The sequence below is a fragment of the Triturus cristatus genome, chromosome 7 (assembly GCF_964204655.1).
Source record: "Triturus cristatus chromosome 7, aTriCri1.1, whole genome shotgun sequence".
Lineage (NCBI taxonomy): Eukaryota > Metazoa > Chordata > Amphibia > Caudata > Salamandridae > Triturus > Triturus cristatus.
In genome coordinates this window covers 1,021,050,197-1,021,069,004 of record NC_140590.1, presented here as the reverse complement: position 1 = coordinate 1,021,069,004, position 18,808 = coordinate 1,021,050,197, and the positions used below count along the sequence as shown (strand labels likewise).

General features: G+C 47.9%; 1 long non-coding RNA gene across 1 annotated transcript in view; it reads left to right on the top strand.

The window, feature by feature from the left end:
• Positions 1 to 18,808, top strand: part of LOC146811036 (uncharacterized) — a 102,883-nt gene that overhangs the window by 30,899 nt on the left and 53,176 nt on the right. The window lies entirely within an intron of this gene.

Genomic DNA, 18,808 nt, shown 5'->3' with positions numbered 1-18,808 from the left:
ACCAGCTGGATAATTTGTGTTTTTTTAGTTTCTCGAGTCTGAGGAACAATGTTTTTAAACTAGTCGTAGTGGGAATGGTTTGTGTTACAGGGGTATTGGAAGGAACTAATGCTAAAAAGGTTCAGGGCCATTTCTTCACTACCATCCTGAAATTTGGACATTTTCATGTGTTAATAAATAACAGTAGGAAAAGAGTGCTAGACAGTCAATTAAATAAGTTAACGGAAGAAGAACAAATGGCAGACCAAGGTCAAGCACATCCAATCCACATGTACAATATATTAAGGAGTGATGCAATCACTTCCTGCACCCGCAGTCCAGAGGTGCAAATAGTACTCAAATTTTCAAGAGAAATGGAAGGTGCACTCGTTGCGGAGTCAATCAAGCAAGCAGAAATTTTTGTTCCAAAATTACTTCTTTTATTCAGTCAATCTTTAAAACCGGCACACAGCCAACGCGTTTCGTTCCCAATTTTGCCAGAGGGAACTTCGTCAGGGCTGTAACAATTATAGACAAAACATAACGTCAACAGCACGCAACATGCATCAGGAAAACATTGATATTTACAAATGACCCACAAACTCATATGCCTAAAACTCACATAAATATTACATACATAGAACCACCATGTATAAAACATCAACAAAACTCACAATTTAAAAGACAGAATAGTTACATAACAATAGAGACTATGCAATTACACATCAAATATATATATATGAATTTCCTAGACAATAAACAGCACTTTTATATGTGCGAAGGGAGAGAGAAATTATACCAAAACATATAACATGGCCATATCCCAAAAAGTTTAAATCTGCCAGGCCTATACAATGTAATGACTCTCCCGATTGATAAACAGGAAAAGACATTCGTATCAGAAATGTTATTTACCCCAGACTATGGGAAGCAGTAAAACTATTAATATGTCAGTGGGTTAGCTCAAAGAAATCCTCGCCCAGTTTGCAAAGAGGCAAATGCTAAGTGATAACAGGACTTACTGAGTTACAGATTTCAGATAAGAACAGACTGTGCAGTAGCATGCTCACTATAGAATGTGCAAACAGCTTCCTTGGTTCCGTGGTTATAGACCCATAGGTCATTCCTTACAATAAATTTATAACATTGTCCCAACCCACTTTGATTCAGTGCATGCGGCACTTGTGAGAGTTCAACAGTTTCTAGTTTTACCTGGGTAGTACCACTCGGTTGCAATGAGCACGTACTTCATATTTTTGAGTTAGCCGTCGTGGCAGCTCTGCCTTCTTTGGATTCTCCCAGTGTGTTTCCATGCTGGTTGGAACCTCATGGGGCTGCCTTTGATCACCCTGGAGCTCGGAATTGGGCAGCTACGTCAAGTGGGGTCAGGCTGGTCAGCAGAGTTTTAACCAGTCACTTTGAGGATTGTTGATTATGTCCTCTAGGGAGATTGGATTAGCTACTGGTAGTTGTTGGTATTTCAGGTCACCAGTGGCGACCAGTTGTGATTGGTTGGGACGACGCCCAGCCAAGGGCTTATGGGGTGGGCATGTTCCCCATGCAGGCTGTAATGCAGCCTGCATGGAGAAGGGCAGAGTGCACAAAGGCTGGTTTGGGCGACCCGAGAGGGCCAACCAATCAGTCTATGCGCACTCAGGAGTCGGCACACCACTCCTCCCCTGCCCTGCTCGGAGAGTAGAGCAGCCACACCCACCCGCTCCCAACGCAGAAAGCAGTGGGGCAATGCTCCTCCACCGTAGCGGAGGAGCCTCCCCTGCCAGGTACCTCATCCCTTCACACAACCTTAATTATGTTGTCCAGGCGCTTGAGCTCTCCAGACTCAGGTACAGAATTTCACTTGTTCCTGGCATTCCCAAAGTTCACCTGGGTCCTCTCAGATCAGCCCTACATGCAGCAGTGCGCTTCTTGAAAGTACACAAGAAATTCAATTACATCTTCCCCATTCAACGTTCACTTCAGTGGCTTTCCATAGACGCGAGAGCCCGATTTAAAACTGCCTGCATCACTCGTACAGCTCTACACTCCTCTTTATCCTTCTACCTCTCCGAGAAACTGAAAATCTCGTGTGCAGGTCGAAACTCACAAAACGCTAAATTGCTACTCCTTGAACCCCCCCATCTTCAAGCATGAGCAATACATGAGCCAATCCTTCTCCGGAAGCGCCACAAGATTATGGAACTCTCCCTCTACGAGCCTCTGCCTGACCATGTCATGTCATCTTCAAAAAAGTCCTCAAAGTTCTTCTCTTTGAACAACACCTGGCCTAACCCGCTCCTATCCCTTCATGCTCCCACAAGAGCAGACTAACCTCAACCAGCATTAACAAATTGTTGTCCAACTCATGGTACTTTACTACCTGCCTGCCACTGCTATGTTTTACAGTGAATACATGCGAAGCGCTCTATCTCACGGGGAGTCTAACCTGGTGTTCTCTCCGCCTTGGATGTTACATGCATAATTTCTATTTGTTATGGATACGTTCTGCTTTATTGTAAAGTGCTCTGATGCCTACGGGCCAAGACCGCGCTATATAAAATCACAAAAATAAATAATTAAGTCAGGTAGTGACTAGGATGTTGCTAACAGGAGCACCCACAATGACAGCACAATTTAGTGTGAAGCTCTGCACCTTTCTGGCAACAGGCAATGGAGTAGCACTTCAAGGGAGATAATAGGGCACGTTCTTCCAGAAAGATTCCCATTATATCTGAAAATAATCTGAGGGCTCCCCTGCCCTGGTCCACTACCAGCCCTGACCACAATTCTCTGAAAGATATTTTACAGACCCTCTACCACATAGTCACTGCTGCAGACTATTTCCATTCTCCCACACCTCTTTGTCTGCGACAGTTTCCTTCGTTGCTGAAGTGCCAAGAGTACATTTCCTATCCTAAATGTATTCCAGTGTGCTGTGCAAGCATATACATTTTAAATGAAGCCCAGCTAACAGCATCACATACAAAACAAGTATATGTGAACATTCACTCTGCTTGTCAGCGCAGGGTTTGAGCACCACATGCAAGCGGAACTCTACCGGAGTGGGGCTGGTAGGCAGCACAATCTCCCTAAAAGGCCTGTTTATGACCATCAATTCGAAAACATACCATAGGCTTTCACCGCCACTTAATGTATATGTCCCAAGCCACAGACAGTAGTCGTGTCAGCTCGAGTGCAAGTTTGATGTGCCCTCCAGACCACAGGGCTAGGCTCTTGGTTCCCCAACTTTGAGGATCGCCTTGACCACAGTGTGCCTGCATGATTGTTGCGTGCACTAGGCCATAATAAGAATGTCCGGACACAAGGGACCATGGCTGGGGTTGCTATGTAGGGGACAGCCCCATCCCAGCCTTTCTTTCCTTCCATTTTTTCTTAATTCCACACCATTCCAATCATAATTTTCTCCCATCCGTCTCTCTTATGTTACTTCTTCTATATTTCAATGCTTACTTCCTTTATGTTTTCCTTCCTTCTATGAAAGTTAGCATCACATTTGCTCAGCTTCATTCCTGCTGACACCACAAAGGGAAAAAAGGTTATACATGGAAATTGTACCGAAAAAAAGCAACACAATGCCCTACATCTTACAAGCTCAGACTTTTGCCCTAGATTCCTTTGAGTAGTGCCAGCGTGTTGGGAAATCTCCATATTTGCCCCCGGTGTGCCATCCTTCTGATCTACGCAATGGGGACAGTTTTTGCCACAGAGTTCAAATAGTTGTATTTGGGTTACACGTCTTGTGCTTGTCGTGTTATTTTAGATTGCTCCCAATGATTTCAGAGTGGAGTACCCCGTATTTCCAAGGAGTACACATGCAGTGGCGTGGGCGTGTGTATTCAGCCCACGGCTGCTGCGGGTTTGCCTTTATTACACTGTAATTACCAGTTGGCAGTGGCGGTGCCCGCCTTGCTCTGCTCTAAGCCAGGGTGTGGCCCATTATATGAGGCCAGGTAGTAACACGACTTTCCAGGTGTGTGAAACCCCGGGGAGTCATCCAAACGGGTGAGACTCCAGACAACACCTCAGCATCCCTCACGGGGAAATCCGGCTTCATCCGTCTACTCGGAAGTGAGCAGCCACCGCAAACAGAATAACGTGGTTCAAACTGTAGACGCGTGGAGAAGGGGGGGCATAGATAGCTCACTGGTGTAAGAGAGGGAGCACGAAGGAGCTAGAAATGGGGAAGACAAGTGCCAAACGAGAGGCATACATGTAGGGAGGAAGAAAAAAAGGGAATATCGTAGGTAAAATAAATTGTGGAGGGGAGCCTAGTAATGTGGAGGAAAATGGCTTGGCCACGAAAAGAGAGAGACACAGACAGAAGCTAAGCAGAGGAAAAGAAAAAGAGAAGGAGGAGGATGGGCAGTAAAAGAAAGAAGGAAAAGGTAAGAGGAATAACGATGTGTGGTGAAAGAGGGAAACAAAGGTGATGAAGGAGAAACAGAAAAAGTTAGACGGAGTTAAGGAGAGTAACAAAAAGATAAACGGAAATAGGTAGAATGCAAAGGGAAGAGATAAAGGGGGCAATACAAAGAGAGAAATAGAAAGGATAAAGGAACGCGTAGAGAAGAAGTAGTGGAGAGAGGTAAAGCTTTGGATAGGAGTTGAGGAAAATGGTTTGGCCAGGAAAGAAAGAGAGAAACACACAGAAGCTAAGCAGGGAAGATCAAGGAGGGATAGATGTAGATTTGGAAATACTTTGAAAAAGAGGAGCCGCATGGCTGAAGGGCAAGTGAACGGTAGGTACGGTAGAGAGGTGACGTCCCTGAAAGCAACAGAAAAACGCGTAGAAAGGCGTCGGGAGAATGGAGACAGACAGACCGAGGCAGCGCCGGTGTCATGCCCAGCAGAGAGTAGTAAAACCGAAAGCAGAACGACTACACGCCAAACTCGAAGCTGCCAACGCGTGAGAAAACAGGAGTGTGGTGGAGATGGGAGCGGGGTACCATAGGATGCCCCAGTCCTGAGCCCTGAACCCTGCTGACACCCACCGAGCTGCACCCATTCCTGAAAGGAGCCCGGGCTGGTGCCACCCCTTCCCACTGTCCAGATGTGCACCTGGGGGTGGGGGAGTAGGACTGTGTGCTGATAACGCCTCTACCGGCAGCAATTACCCGGGGCGCCAAAGGCAAGACCTTGCGGGCTGACTGACTCAGAAGCACTTCACCCTCTCATCCACCTTTCCCGACACCTTCATTGAGAGCTTGGTGCCTAATCCGTGAAAATACCCTCACGAGGCAAAACTATGACAGCACTGCCCGTAATGCTAACATTTAGGGCATAAATACGCACTACACCAGTGGTAAACTTCACAGACAAACATAACGACGGCAGAACAACATGCCGAAGTCTACTTCCTTTCATTGTGTAGCGCAAAGTTTATAGTTACTGGCAGTGGGGTTGCTGTCTTACAAAACTGACCATGAAGTCGTTACTGCAGGAGAAAACATTACCATGTGACCCACTAAAATGTACACAAAAAACACACAGATGATGGACTGGATGGAATGCAGAGCAAATCAATCATTCACCCCCAGTCAATTGATTTGGGTTAAATCCATTGCTCTTTTGCTCACCATGCCACCCCAGTTTAGACCCAGCCAAATGCAAATCAGTCTTGACGCTGTGCCTCATGGGAACAGTCCAGACCAAACTGCCTACCTAGGTCCTCCTTGGACCAAATATAAAAAGCATCCTGGGACCAGTTTCGGGGCATCACCCCTCATCAGCCAGGCTAGCTTGAATTCAGTGGCACAGTGAGCCCTGGACCCATGTCTGGGCATACCCAGCGCACTTAGGGCGACAAAGCAAAAGACACACAGATGATGGACGGAATGCAGAGCAAATCAAACATTCACCCCCAGTCAATTGTTCTGGATTAAGTCCTTTGTTCTTTTGCTCACCATGCCACCCCAGTTTAGACCCAGCTAAATGCAAATCAGTCTTGACCCTGTGCATCATGGGAACAATCCAGACCGAACTGCCAAGTTAGGTCCTCTCTGGACCGGAAACAAGCATCATTGGGACCGGTTTCGGGGCATCAACCCTCGAATCCGGTCCACAGCGAGTGTCGGTAACAAGTATTGTTGCCGACACTTACGGGGGACCGGACCGGATAATTAAGGGAACGTACACACCGACTTAAAATATATCCACTTCTTCTATATTATGAATTCAAGCACAGCGACTAACAGCTTGAGTCTAATGTGACGACCGTTGATAGAACCTGACAAAGACCATAATATTGAGTTTGTTTGGAGAGACCAAAATCTTGCTTTGAGGAAGTCTGCTGTGACACCAACAGCTTGAGACGAAACATGTGTTGGCAAAAGAGCTCGTATCACCAAAATCAAGGAATAAAAAGACTTTTGATACCACAACCTCAATTCATTTCTGTGTGCCTGGAGAATAGTAACAACAATTCCGGAATCTTTCTATTGGGGAAGAATGGACGGCTCTTCCTCCTCCGGAGCACCAGAGATCTTATAGGCATTTGCTCTAAGAAATCTCTTTGCTTGCGAAATTCGATCTACACATTTGGTAGAGTGTGCCAATCTCCCAGCCTTTTCTCTGTTTTGCTATAGGCTCAGATCTCTATACTGGGGCGAATGTATGACATTGTTCTGCATGCAGTCCATCAATTGTTCTTTTTGCATTTGTCACCCTGAGTGGGACGGGTATGGATGCCGCTAGAGTCAAGCTATCCTGGCTGATGAGGGGTGAAACCCTGAAATCGTTCCTAGGATGCCTGTTTCTAGTCCAGGGAGGACCTGGCCTGGCAGATTGAGCTGGACTGTTCCCATTGGGCACAGGGTCAAGACTGGTTTGCATGTGGCTGGGTTCAAACTGGAATGGCATGGGGAGCAACAAACAATGTATTTAGGCCCAGATCTCTGTACTGGAGTGAATGTTACGCCCCTGTGGCCTGGCAGTTCGGGCTGGACTGTTCCATTGGGCACAGGGTCAAGACTGATTTGTATATGTCTGGGTTCAAACTGGAATGGAATGGGGAGCAAAAAAATGATGGATTTAGGCCTAGATCTCTGTACTGGCGTGAATGTATGATATTGTTCTGCATTCTGTCCATCAGTTGTTCTTTTTGCATCCTCTAAAATGTACAACATGACTCGTAATGAGCAATGTAATTGCATTTTGGTAACACAGACAACTTTTTCATTCGTATATGCTGAAATTTTCTCTACATGAGGAGTAACGTGTTGTGTAGATGCTTCCAGAAAGGCATGCTGTCAGACGACTTGTACCAAGGGATTGACTGTATAGCCACCCTTGCCTTCCCTCGCAAATGAGCTATAGTTACACAGAAGCCTCCTTAGTATGAAGAATCAGTATATAAGAGAGTAGATAAATGGTATCACATATGTTGTCTGTGGAATTCGTTTACCTATTGTATTTGCACACATTAAACAACAATTAGCTATACCATGTACTTACCCCCGTGAATTATGCCAAGCTGAGATTTGTACGACTTTTCCCAAGCTGATTATTGTTGTCAGGGACTTCTTCCAATCCATTTAATGGTAGATACTGGGTAGTAATCTACATACTTAATTTCAGTAAGATATATATTTTTAACATTATGTCAATGCAGACACAAATAATAACAACTCTTCACCCAGGTTCCTTATTTTACACCCTACAATGTGGCAAATCTAACTCGAAATACACTTGCACACTTCCCAGAGAGCAGCTGACCAGTTGTGGATGGTTTGATGTGGTGCTTATGACCTTTTGATCTGATCACATGGAACATGTGACACATGGTAGTGTTTACATTGTTCCGGTCTGGAAAAAGTAGTTTATTATAGGCACGGCAGTTCAAGCCACTTTCTATAGACTATTACCAGGCCACTGGAATTATACAATTGTGTAGCTGATGCAATTTTCTCATAATTATGCATTTGCTGCATTTGGCGCATATTTAATCACCCGCTGCATAATCTGTAGATTTTAACAACAACAAAAATGTATTACTAGCTCAAACAGTTCAAAAGTTAATAACAACGAAGGGACACTTATATTGCTGGGTAGTGGAAGGCCTTTTGCTAAGGTTGACTGATCACATTTCTGTTGCTTATTGCTGTATTTGGATGTTGAACTGGTACTGATGAGATGCAACCAAAGCCCAGGCAATCTTAACAAGTGTATAAAGGACAAAATAATTAAAAAATAGTGGTACAAAATCTGCTACATTAGCCACATAATTTGCCTTTTCTTGCTGCATAATTTACTCAACCCTACCGCATAATTAGGCCCTCCCCTGCCACATAATTCCAGTAGCCTTGACTATTACTTATGGTTACCATGCCCAGACTTCAGCACCTCTGTCTGAACTCCAGCTTTCAGGCTGCAGCTGAACAAAAAGTGACTGAGATAAACTGCATTGACTCGAGCTTCCTTGGCTCCACAGCACGCTGAAGATCGGTGTGCTGAACTGCAACATGTAATTTGAACAGCACAGCCTAAGGAGACATGCACAGTCCATGGGCAAGATATTATAAGGTGCTCAATATACGTGTGGTGGGATAAAGGGCCATTGGTCCATAAGAAAATCAAGATATTTCCAGGAAGGCCACTACCTCTGAATAGACAGCAGAGCTAGGGAAGGAATATACAACAGTACAAGTGTTTACCCTAACCAGGAAATGTATACTAGTGGCAGAGGTCTGAAGGCGCAAGCCCTCTCATGGACTAGGTTCTGAAAGTTGTAACACCTTTAGCAAGGGTGATTTATCAGCACATTTTGTGATTTGACACAGACAACACTTCATCCTTAAGAGACCACTTCATTGCGTCAAACCTACATTGCCCCTCGTGTGGGCCGAATCTCATCATTTTTGTTGGAGCTTTGTCTGAATTGGCTATATGTCAGAATATCAAGTACACAAATATTAGGATGCCTGTTTGATGTGCTGGACAACCATGTTGTACGGAGAGGACATTGGACATCCTACGCTTTCTTACAAGTGAAAGACTCATAGACATTTCTATCTCCAAGATCATGGTCGCCTGCCTGCTGCTAAAACAGTTTTTCAGGTGGAACCTATAGTAAACACGTTTGTTTTAACCTGTGACTCAGCGTAAAGCGTGCTGCGGGTTATCAGCCTTGGCAGTGAATTGTATGCCTGAAATGAGTGTAGTGTCAGGCTGGCTGGTCCATATGGAAATGAAATTTTTCCATACAGGTTGCTCCCTCATAGAGGTTGGATGGGCCTGTTTAGGCTCTGGTGGAACACAGCGTATGGCAATTACAACAAAGGGATTATGTATTGCACACATGCATAATATGCACACACTGCCCAGGGAGAACCCATGTAGCTGGGACATGCAGGGCCACTTGGGTGTAAAGGAAATTGGGCTGATGAAGGCATAACATCCTGTGCTTTGATGCGCCTCCTAAGATGCACAAACCTATACCCACCCAGGGTGCAACCACAGTGTTGAAATAGTGATAGATTTGCATTACGCTAATTGGAACGTGAAGGCGGGTGGGTTGGGCTGTGTGTAACGGGTAGAGTGATGTGGATGAGGATGAGACAATGGACAAGGCACACCTACCATATCAAAATATATATCCTTGGCATGCCCCGTCAACAGAGTAGTTTACTGGATTTTTGCCCACACCATCCATAACCTGTTGCGAAACATCATGTAGCAAGACAGAAGGGATATAAGGCATTGGGCACTAGAGGGCCAGATGACAGAGCAACCTTTAACCTTAACACTGGATGCCATTCCAAGGATCATTCCACGGGACAGGGATATCATGGTGGGAGCCAGGCATCCCGGAAGAAGAGGAACTGATGTATTGGTGTGGGCAGCAATGAATGAAGAAGAGGTTAGAAATTTTACCTATCTCCGTGGTCTTCGACACATTTAGTTTCAGTAACTGGTCATGGAGGTTTTTAAATTGTGATTATTGCCACAAGCAGTATGTTCTTGTTAGACTTGGCATCTTTTGGCATGTTTCCCCTGAGTTTTTGCTTTCTGACTTCCCGGTTTTGAATCTGTTTGTGCTGGCTTAGTGTTTCTGCGCACTTTTCTCACTGCTGATCAGTGGTAAAGTGCAAGTGCTCCTGTGGTAAAATGTGTTGTGGATTGGTGTTTCCATAATTGGCCTGTTTGATTTATGTGTCAGTCCCTAGTAAAGTGCACTGCGTGTATCAGGGCCTGTAAATCAAATGCTGTTAGTGGACTGCAGCACTGGATTGTGCCATCCACCCAAACAACCTGTAAATGTGACTCCGGCCTGCCATTGCAGATGCTGTGTGCGGTCTGGTACTGCCATGTCGACTTGGCAAGTGCACCCACTTGCCAAGCTCTAACATTCCCTTTTCTTACATGTCAGTCAGCCCTAAGGAAGGCCCAAGGTGCCCCTGTGGACAGGGTGCAGTGTATGGGAAAGGTAGGACCTGGTGTGTGTGGCATGTCCTGATAGTGAATTATTGACAATTTCAATTTTCACTATTGCAAGCTACCTGTTCCCCATAGGACAGAATGGGGAGTTTGTTTATAACATCTTATAAACATAACTGGCCCTGGAAACTAGGTAAGAAAATGAAGCTTAGTATGCCTGAACTAAGTATCTAAAGATGCATCTTTTAGTGAAGGTGATTTTTACATTCTGTGTTTGAAAATACCACTTTTAGAAAGTAGGTATTTTCTTGCCTAACCATCCAGTGTGCCTCTGCTGGGTTTGTGGATTGACTGTCTGGGTTTTGGATGACAGGGGCTGGAGAGCAGGAGTTGCTCCTGATAGTCTAGGTGGGTCAGGAAAGGGCCGAATAGACCTGGGCTGCATTTAGAGTAGTGGGAGGACATTTCTTTGCACCTGAATGGACCTGGTCTGCCTCTGACAATGCCGTCTCCACCTTCTGCCAGGAAGCCACCCCAGAGAAGGCAGAACTGGTTCTGGCTGGGCACTGACACTCTCTGCCTAACAGATCAAAGGATTTTGGGATATAAATATAAATATTGGGGCCCAGACCCCTACACTTTAGAACTCTTTCGGACCAAGAAGACTGCCAAGAAGAAGAGCTGGAGAAGCTGTGAGGAGGGACTACCACTTTGCTGTGTGCTTTGCTGTATTGGCCTGCAGTGGCTGCTTCTGTCTTGGGCAGTGAAGGGACTGGACTGAACTCTCTGCAAACTACTTTTGTGAGTTTCTCCAAGGGTTTGAGGTAGAGCTTGCCCCCAGTTAAAAAAGTCTCAGGAACAGCAAAGACTTCAAGCTCTTCTGCCCTCAGCACTGGGAACTGTGTGTTTTGTGCTGCAACAGAAGAAAAAGCAACTCAACGCCATCTACGATGCCCCTGCCGACTCTGTGTCCTGAAGGCACTGCAGAGGGCAACGCTGCAACGCCGCACTGCGACCCTGGTCTCACCGATGATGCCTGCTGACGCCGCCACCATGCTGCGACCTGTTGGCGCTGCACTCCGCACCGCCTTGCTTCACGATGACGCCTTGGTATACCCGACGACGCCACTCCACGTCGATGCCGCTGCTTGCACCATGGTTCGAGGGCACCGCTTGTAAAGTTACACAATGCACCTACCTCATCCCGCACCGCAGCCTTGGCCTACCGACGCTGGTGCCATCGACTCCAGTTCGTCAGCCGACGACGGCGCTTCAGCAACGACGATGCCACTGCTAGCACTGCGATCTGCCAGCACCGCGCCGAGCACTGCATTCACTTCGCACTGCGACCCTGGTCTCACCGATGGCGCCATCTTACGCCACCACTGAGCCGCTGCTTGCACCGCAACCTGAAGGCGCCGCACCGCTGCAGTTCGCACCACAGCACCCGACATCTGCCTGCGCTCCTGACTTCAACAGAGAGGAGTTCCATCTGCAATGCGTGTGACTTCAAGGGCCGGACAACTCCTGTACTGACCTCCCGAACCGACGCCTGCGGACACCGTTCTTTCAGAAGCTCAATGAGAGGTCGCAGATGCCCTGCATCTCTAAAGGTACTGTTTGCGGGTCTTCCTGACACCGTAGCTGGCCCGCAACGCCTCGGTCAGCCAGAACTGTTTGGATTTGTTTGCTCTTGACGCCGTGATAGTCCCAGATGGAGCTATTGACATCAAGGAACTGTTTTTCAAGCATATTTTGATAACAGAAGCTTTTTAAGTATTGTATTTTGGATTTTTTTAAATTGTTTTTGGTCTTGTCTTAAGTATATAAAAATATTGGATATTTTTCTAAACTGGTGTGGTGTCCTTTTGTTGTGCTTACATTGTATTACTGCAAATGCTTCACACACTGCCTCTAAGATAAGCCTGACTGCTCTTGCCAAGCTACCAAGGGGGTGAGCAGGGTTTATTTTAGGAGTATAACTCCCTTATCCTGACTAGGAAGAAGGGTCCCTATTTGGACAAAGGTACCTACCTCTGCGAACTAGAGTCCCCCATTTCTAACATTGGTGTCAGCGGAGAGGATAGGACTTGCGTTTGCACTTAACTTACAGTGATTGGTGTGCACTACTACCATATCGCAGACCATTATGTGCCTCATACTGGTTCTTTTATTTTTTAAGCCACAAATGGCTTATTTTTTTGTAAATTTTTTTTGTTTGCAACAAAAAGAGCATCAGTGCATAGCAGTTTACAGTCATTATAAAATGTCCAAAACCAAACACAGGCATCATCCCACATCGTACAGTGGTGAGAAATTAAGTCAGTACGCTGCCTCTGGAAGGCGTCCATTCCGCTTTGAAATACATTACTAACACAGGATAAGAAATACAATGATAAAATGAAACGATAAGATAAAACGGACACAGGTATTTAGGTCGCCAGTGGGGAGGAGACAATTTCGTATGCAAGCTGGGCCATCAGTGTTTGTCTCTCACGCCGCAGTTCCACAGTAGGGGAGACGCAGATGTCACCCCTGTATTTGTTCCACCTTCCCCATTTATGGTACCATATCTTGGGGCATCCACATCCCTTAAATACAGTTTTCTCAGCGATCATTGTGCTATCCATGTCTCTAGCCCAGTCACTTATCAGGGGGCTCGCAGCCACCCTCCATTTCTGCGCGATGTTGCGCTTAGCGATGATCCAGCCCATTGAGGCCCATGCTTACTCTGCTTGGGAGAGGTCAGTAGCTTCCCACACATTTAGGAGACAGAGTTTAGGGGATGGATTCAGGGGTTTGTCACATGTCCTGGCCATTTGGCGAGTCACCTTTTCCCAATAATGTTGTATGTGTGGGCATTCCCAGAGAATGTGTGTAAATGTGCCTATTTGATTGCAGTGTCGGAGACAGAGTGGATCAGGACTTCTGCCCAGGCGAAACAATAGTTTGTTGTTAAAGTAAACCCGGTGCAGGATTTTGAGCTGAATGAAGCGAAGGCGTATGGGAATCGCCACCTCTTTGAGGGAGAAGCCATCGTCGTCATCCATACTACCCAGGTCAGCCTCCCAACGTGTACGTAATTTCTGCATCGGATCTGCACGATTATTCACCAGTTTCTTACAGGTGAGGGAGATGGCCTTGTGGTCCATTGGATCTAACAACAGCTGGTCCTCCAATGGGGAGGAATCAGGGAGAGGGGTTCCCCTCGGTAGGGCCATTGAAATAGCGTGGCTAATTTGGAGATATCGGAAGGTCTCTGAGGGAGCTAGTTGATATTTATTCTGGAGGTCAGCAAACGTGGCGAATTTCCCTTTCACCCACATGTCCCCAACCGTGGAAATCCCGATTGTGTCCCATTTGTCAAACCTGGGGCAGTTTCTCAGGCGACCCAAGAGCTCGGGCTCCCAGAGAGGAGTTGCTTTAGTTAGCCGGTTGTGCCACCCCAGCTTCCTCATGAGTCAATGCCACACCTCGACCGTGCGGGCAGTGGGGCCAGTAAAGTTAAGTTTACGGGGATTGGTATAAAGCGCCCTGTTATAGCCCCCCTGCCCCATGAGCCAATGATCAGTGCGAAAATTGGGATCGTCGTGTGGACCGAAAACCCATCTATTGATCGGTTAGAGTTGGGAAGCTTGGTAGTAAAGTCTTAAATCAGGTAACTCTATACCCCCGTCGTACCACGCCATGGTGAGTTTGTTCATAGCAATACTTGGCGGGCGGTCCACCCACAATAGTCCCCGCACCACACCATTGATTTTGGAAAAATAAGAGTCCGGGATAGGGTTATGAGCATTTTGCAACTCATAGAGGAAGCGCGGGAGCGCAAGCATCTTAAACAGGGACGCCCGCCTCAAGCGAGTGAGAGGGAGAGATTGCCAATGTCGGGTGTCTGACCTTAAACGTTGCGCTCAAAAAAAGTATTAACACCGGAAGTAACAAAGATGCCCAGATACCGAAAGCCCTGGTTCGCCACCGGAATTTCATAGCCTCGCGGGTTGGATTGGGGCTAGCGCCACAGGACATACAGCTAAGATTTGGACCAGTTAATCCGGTATCCCGAGTGCACACCAAATATATGACAAATATGGAGTACCCTCCTCAGTGAGCTGGCTGGAGAGGCTAAATAAAGTAAAATACCATCCGCGTAGAGCAAAATGTTGTCTTCATGGTCATTCGACCATTTGAGTCCCCTTATTTCTGGATCTCCCCTGATCCAAATGGCCAGGGGCTCAAGCACCAAGGCGAAAAGAAGTGGGGACAACCGACACCCCTGCCTCGTACCCCGTTGGAGGGGGAAAGTTGCGGATCGATGGTCGTTCACTGGTTCTTTTTGTTTTTGACCTATTTTTGATCTTGCCAGTTTGAACTTGCTACTTCATCATGCCAGAATCAGGAGTATCATCTGTTGCATCCCTGGAAGTTGACTTTGAGGAAGATAGGTTGGAATCCTACAGTGTTAGGGAATTGAAAGCGATTTGCAAAAACCTAAAAGTCCAAGTCAGAGACCTTACTAGGAAGGAGGAGCTACAAAAGGCGCTGAGGGCCTGGGTAGCAGCCAGACATGCCAGCGAGCAGTCTGGTGATCTCAGTAGAGAGGCGGAGGATCCTGCTCCTAGGGTGGGGTGGATGTGCTTTGGGAGGTGTGGAACCCTCCAAGCCAGGCAGCAGTGGCCTGTTCCCAGAGGAGCGGGAGGACAGGCGGGAAGCAAGGAGAGTTGCAGTAGAACTGGAGATTTTAAGTTACCCATGGAGGAGAAAAGGATGATGTTAGATCATGAGATCAGGATAAAGGAGCTGGATCAGAGGAGTAGAGCCAGCTCAGATGGTGGCAGCAACCCGCCAGGACAGGCAGACAGGATTGTGCACATCCCTAAAAATATGGGCAAGGTATTCAAGAAGGGGGATGACATACAAAGGTGGTTTCAGGCTTACGAGGCAGCGATACGCATGAATGGGGTCCCTGAGAAGAATTGGGGAGCAGGATTGTGGCCTTTGTTTCCAGAAGAAGGAAGGGATACTTTAATAGCTTTGGGTAAGGGGTAGAACCTCACCATGCTGACATGAAGGAGACCCTTCTCACTAAGTGTGGTCTCACTCCTGAAAAATACAGGGATCAGTTCAGGTCCAGTAAGAAGTCTGATGCCAACACTTGGTTGGAATGTGTAGATATGTTTTACAGGTCACTTGATGGCTGGGTGAAGGTCAGTAATATGACCGATTTTCAGGGGCTCTACAATTTGATGGCATGGGAGCACTTGTCTAGTCTATGTTTTGCAGATCTACGCCAGCACCTAGTCGATAGTAAGCTGACTGACCCCAGGAAGTTTGCTATGGAGGCGGACCGCTGGGTGAGTACCAGGATCAACAAGAAAGCATTTGGGGGAGACTCAGCCAAAGGTGGGCAGGGTCCCCAGCAGAAAAGTGGAGGGGACAAGGGTAAAGCACAGGAGATCTCTAAAGGGCCCCAAAATAACACCCAGGGTAAAGGTTCACATCCCCACGGAGATAAGAAACAAGCGGTTTCTTCAGGAAAGCCTGCTAAGACCGGCCCCACAAGTGTTTTGCATGTGACCAGGTGGGTCACATGAAGGGGGACCCCAGGTGCCCTAAGGGGGCACAGCCACCCACCGGTGGGTAGTCCAAGGTGTTGGCTAGAGTAGCGCTTGGGAAGTAGGAGTACCCACAGGACGGTGGTGATCCCGCAGAAATGACTCTCGTCTCACTAGGGGACAGTGAGATGGTCCCAGGAAACCAGGTGCCCCCTAACACAAAGAAATACAGCACCTGGGTGACCATCAATGGGAAAAGGGTAGAGGCTCTCAGAGATACTTGAGCCAGTGTGACCTCAGTCCGGTGTCACATGGTCTCTGAGGGGCAGGTAGTCCCAGGGGCATTCCACCAAGTAATTGCTGTGGACACTTCAGAGCACCAGTGTATGCTGGCACAGGTTCCCTTTGAGTTGGGGGGGGGGGTCTCAGGTCCCTTGAGGGTCGTTGTGAGCCCTTCCATGCCTGTAGATTGTCTGTTAGGTAACGACCTGGAGCAGTCCTTATGGAAGGATGTTCAGCTCAGGTCTCACTTGGAGATGCTTGGGTTGCCAGAGTGGGCATGCGTGTCCAATCGGTCAATGGTGGCCAGAAAGGATTACCAAGAGGACTTTGAGACTGAAACAGTGGCCCAAGTCCCTGCCAATCGAAAGGGCAAGGGGTGTGGGAAACTGGTCCCTGACGTCCCCACGGACCGGGAGGAGGCTGACCTTGAGGGGGACACCCCGGTGCCTACAGGGGAGCAGGTAGCTGAACTGGGGGACATCTCTGAGCTGACACATTGGCAGCAAGAAGGGGGTCCCAGCAGGGAGGAATTTTGAAAGGAGCAAAAAGAGTACCCTTCTCTAGAGGGTCTGCGGCAACAGGCTGCAGACCAGGCAGCTGGTGATCAGTCCGGATCACATTGGATCTACTGGGAGAATGGTCTCCTGTACAGTGAGCCTAAGGTCGCTGAGCCCGTTTGCTGGTGGTACCCCAGCACTTCAGATCCTTCCTACTGGGTCTGGCTCATGACGTGCCTTTGGCAGGACAAGTCCTTTGTCAGGCTTGTCACCCATTTCTTCTGGCCCCAAATGCGAAGGCAGTCAGATGGACATTGCAGGTCTTGCCAAACTTGCCAGGCAAGTGGTAAGAGTGGGATGAAGGTCAAAGATCCTCTCCAACCTTTTCCAGTTGTTGGAACACCCTTTGAAAGGGTAGGGATGGACATTGTGGGGCCACTGGATCCCAAAACAGCTATGGGCAACTAGTACATCCTGGTCTTGGTGGACCATGCCACCCGGTACTCAGAGGCAACAATGGCGCCAGTGGTGGGCCGGGCATTAATGGGGATCTTTTCCTGCATGGGGTTCCCCAGAGAGGTGGTTTCTGACAGGGGGAACAATTTCATATCCAAGTATATGACATCCCTGTGGAAGGTATGTGGTGTAACCTACAAGTTCACCACCTCTTATCACCCACAAGGTAACGGTCTGGTGGAGAGATTCAACCAGACCTTGAAGGGCATAATTAAGGGTCTAACAGAACCCATGGGGCATAAGTGGGACGTCCTCTTGCCATGCCTTCACTTTGCATACAGGGAGGTGCCACAGATGTCTCTTGTGTTCAGTCCCTTTGAGCTTCTGTATGGTCACCCTGTGAGAGGACCTATGAGTTTGATAAAGGAAGGCTGGGAGGCAGTTCCCAGGAAATCTCCCCAGGATGTGTTTAGTTACATGCTGGCCTTCAGAAACCAGACTGCCCGCTTCAGGAAGCTCGCTCAGGCGGACCTAGAAGCAAGCCAGGAAGAAATGAAGAAGTGTTATGACCAAAATGCCACTCTGGTCGAATTTCAAACTGGGCATAAAGTGTACGTCATGGTCCCAGTGGAACCTTGTGCCTTGCAGGACAAGCGGACTGGGCCATTTGAGGTGGTGGAACGCAAAAGTGATGTCACCTACCTGGAGGATTTGTGGACTCCAAGGAACCCTTTGAGGGTCCTGCACGTGAACCTCCTCAAACCCCACTTCGAGAGGTCTGAAGTGAGCATGCTCTTGACAACAGATGATGGGGTGGAAGAGGAGAGTGAACCTCTCCCTGATCTCCTATCTACCAAGGAGCACGATGGGTCAGTGGAAGATGTGATCCTCTCCCCTACATTTGACCGCAGAGCAGCAGAGTGACTGTCGACAGCTGTTAGGACAGTTTGCCCTCTCTGACTGTTCTCTTTGACCCAAGATGTTACTCACTGTTGTACCCATGACATGAACATCGGTGACAGCCCTCCTGTGATGCACAAAATGTATAGGTTGACTGACCGGGTCAGTGCCAGTATCAAAGATGAGGTCTCTAAGATGTTGGTGTTAGGGGTGATTGAGCCCTCCAACAGTCCTTGGGCCAACCCAGTGGTCTTGGTCCCAAAGGCTGCTGCACCCGGTGCCACTCCAGAGCGGCAGTTTTGTGTGGACTACCGTGGGCTCAATGCCGTCACCGGGACTGACGCGCACCTCATCCCCAGAGCGGGTGAGCTCATTGATCGGCTGGGAGCTGCCAAGTTCCTCAACATGTTTGATTTTACGTCTGGGTATTGGCAGATTGCCTTAACCGATGGGGCCAAAGAAAGATCAGCATTCTCAACCCCAGGAGGACATTACCAGTTCCAGGTGATGCCCTTTGGGTTGAAGAATGCCCCTGCCACCTTTCAGAGGCTGGTCAACCAGGTGCTGGCAGGTCTGGAGGATTTCAGTGCCGCATGCCTGACATTGCAGTGTTCAGTTCCAGCTGGGAAGAACACTTGCAGCACCTCAGGGAAGTGTTGAGGGCGCTGCAGAGGGTAGGCCTCACGATCAAGGCCAGTAAGTGCCAGATCGGGCAGGGTTCTGTGGTGTACTTGGGACACCAGGTAGGAA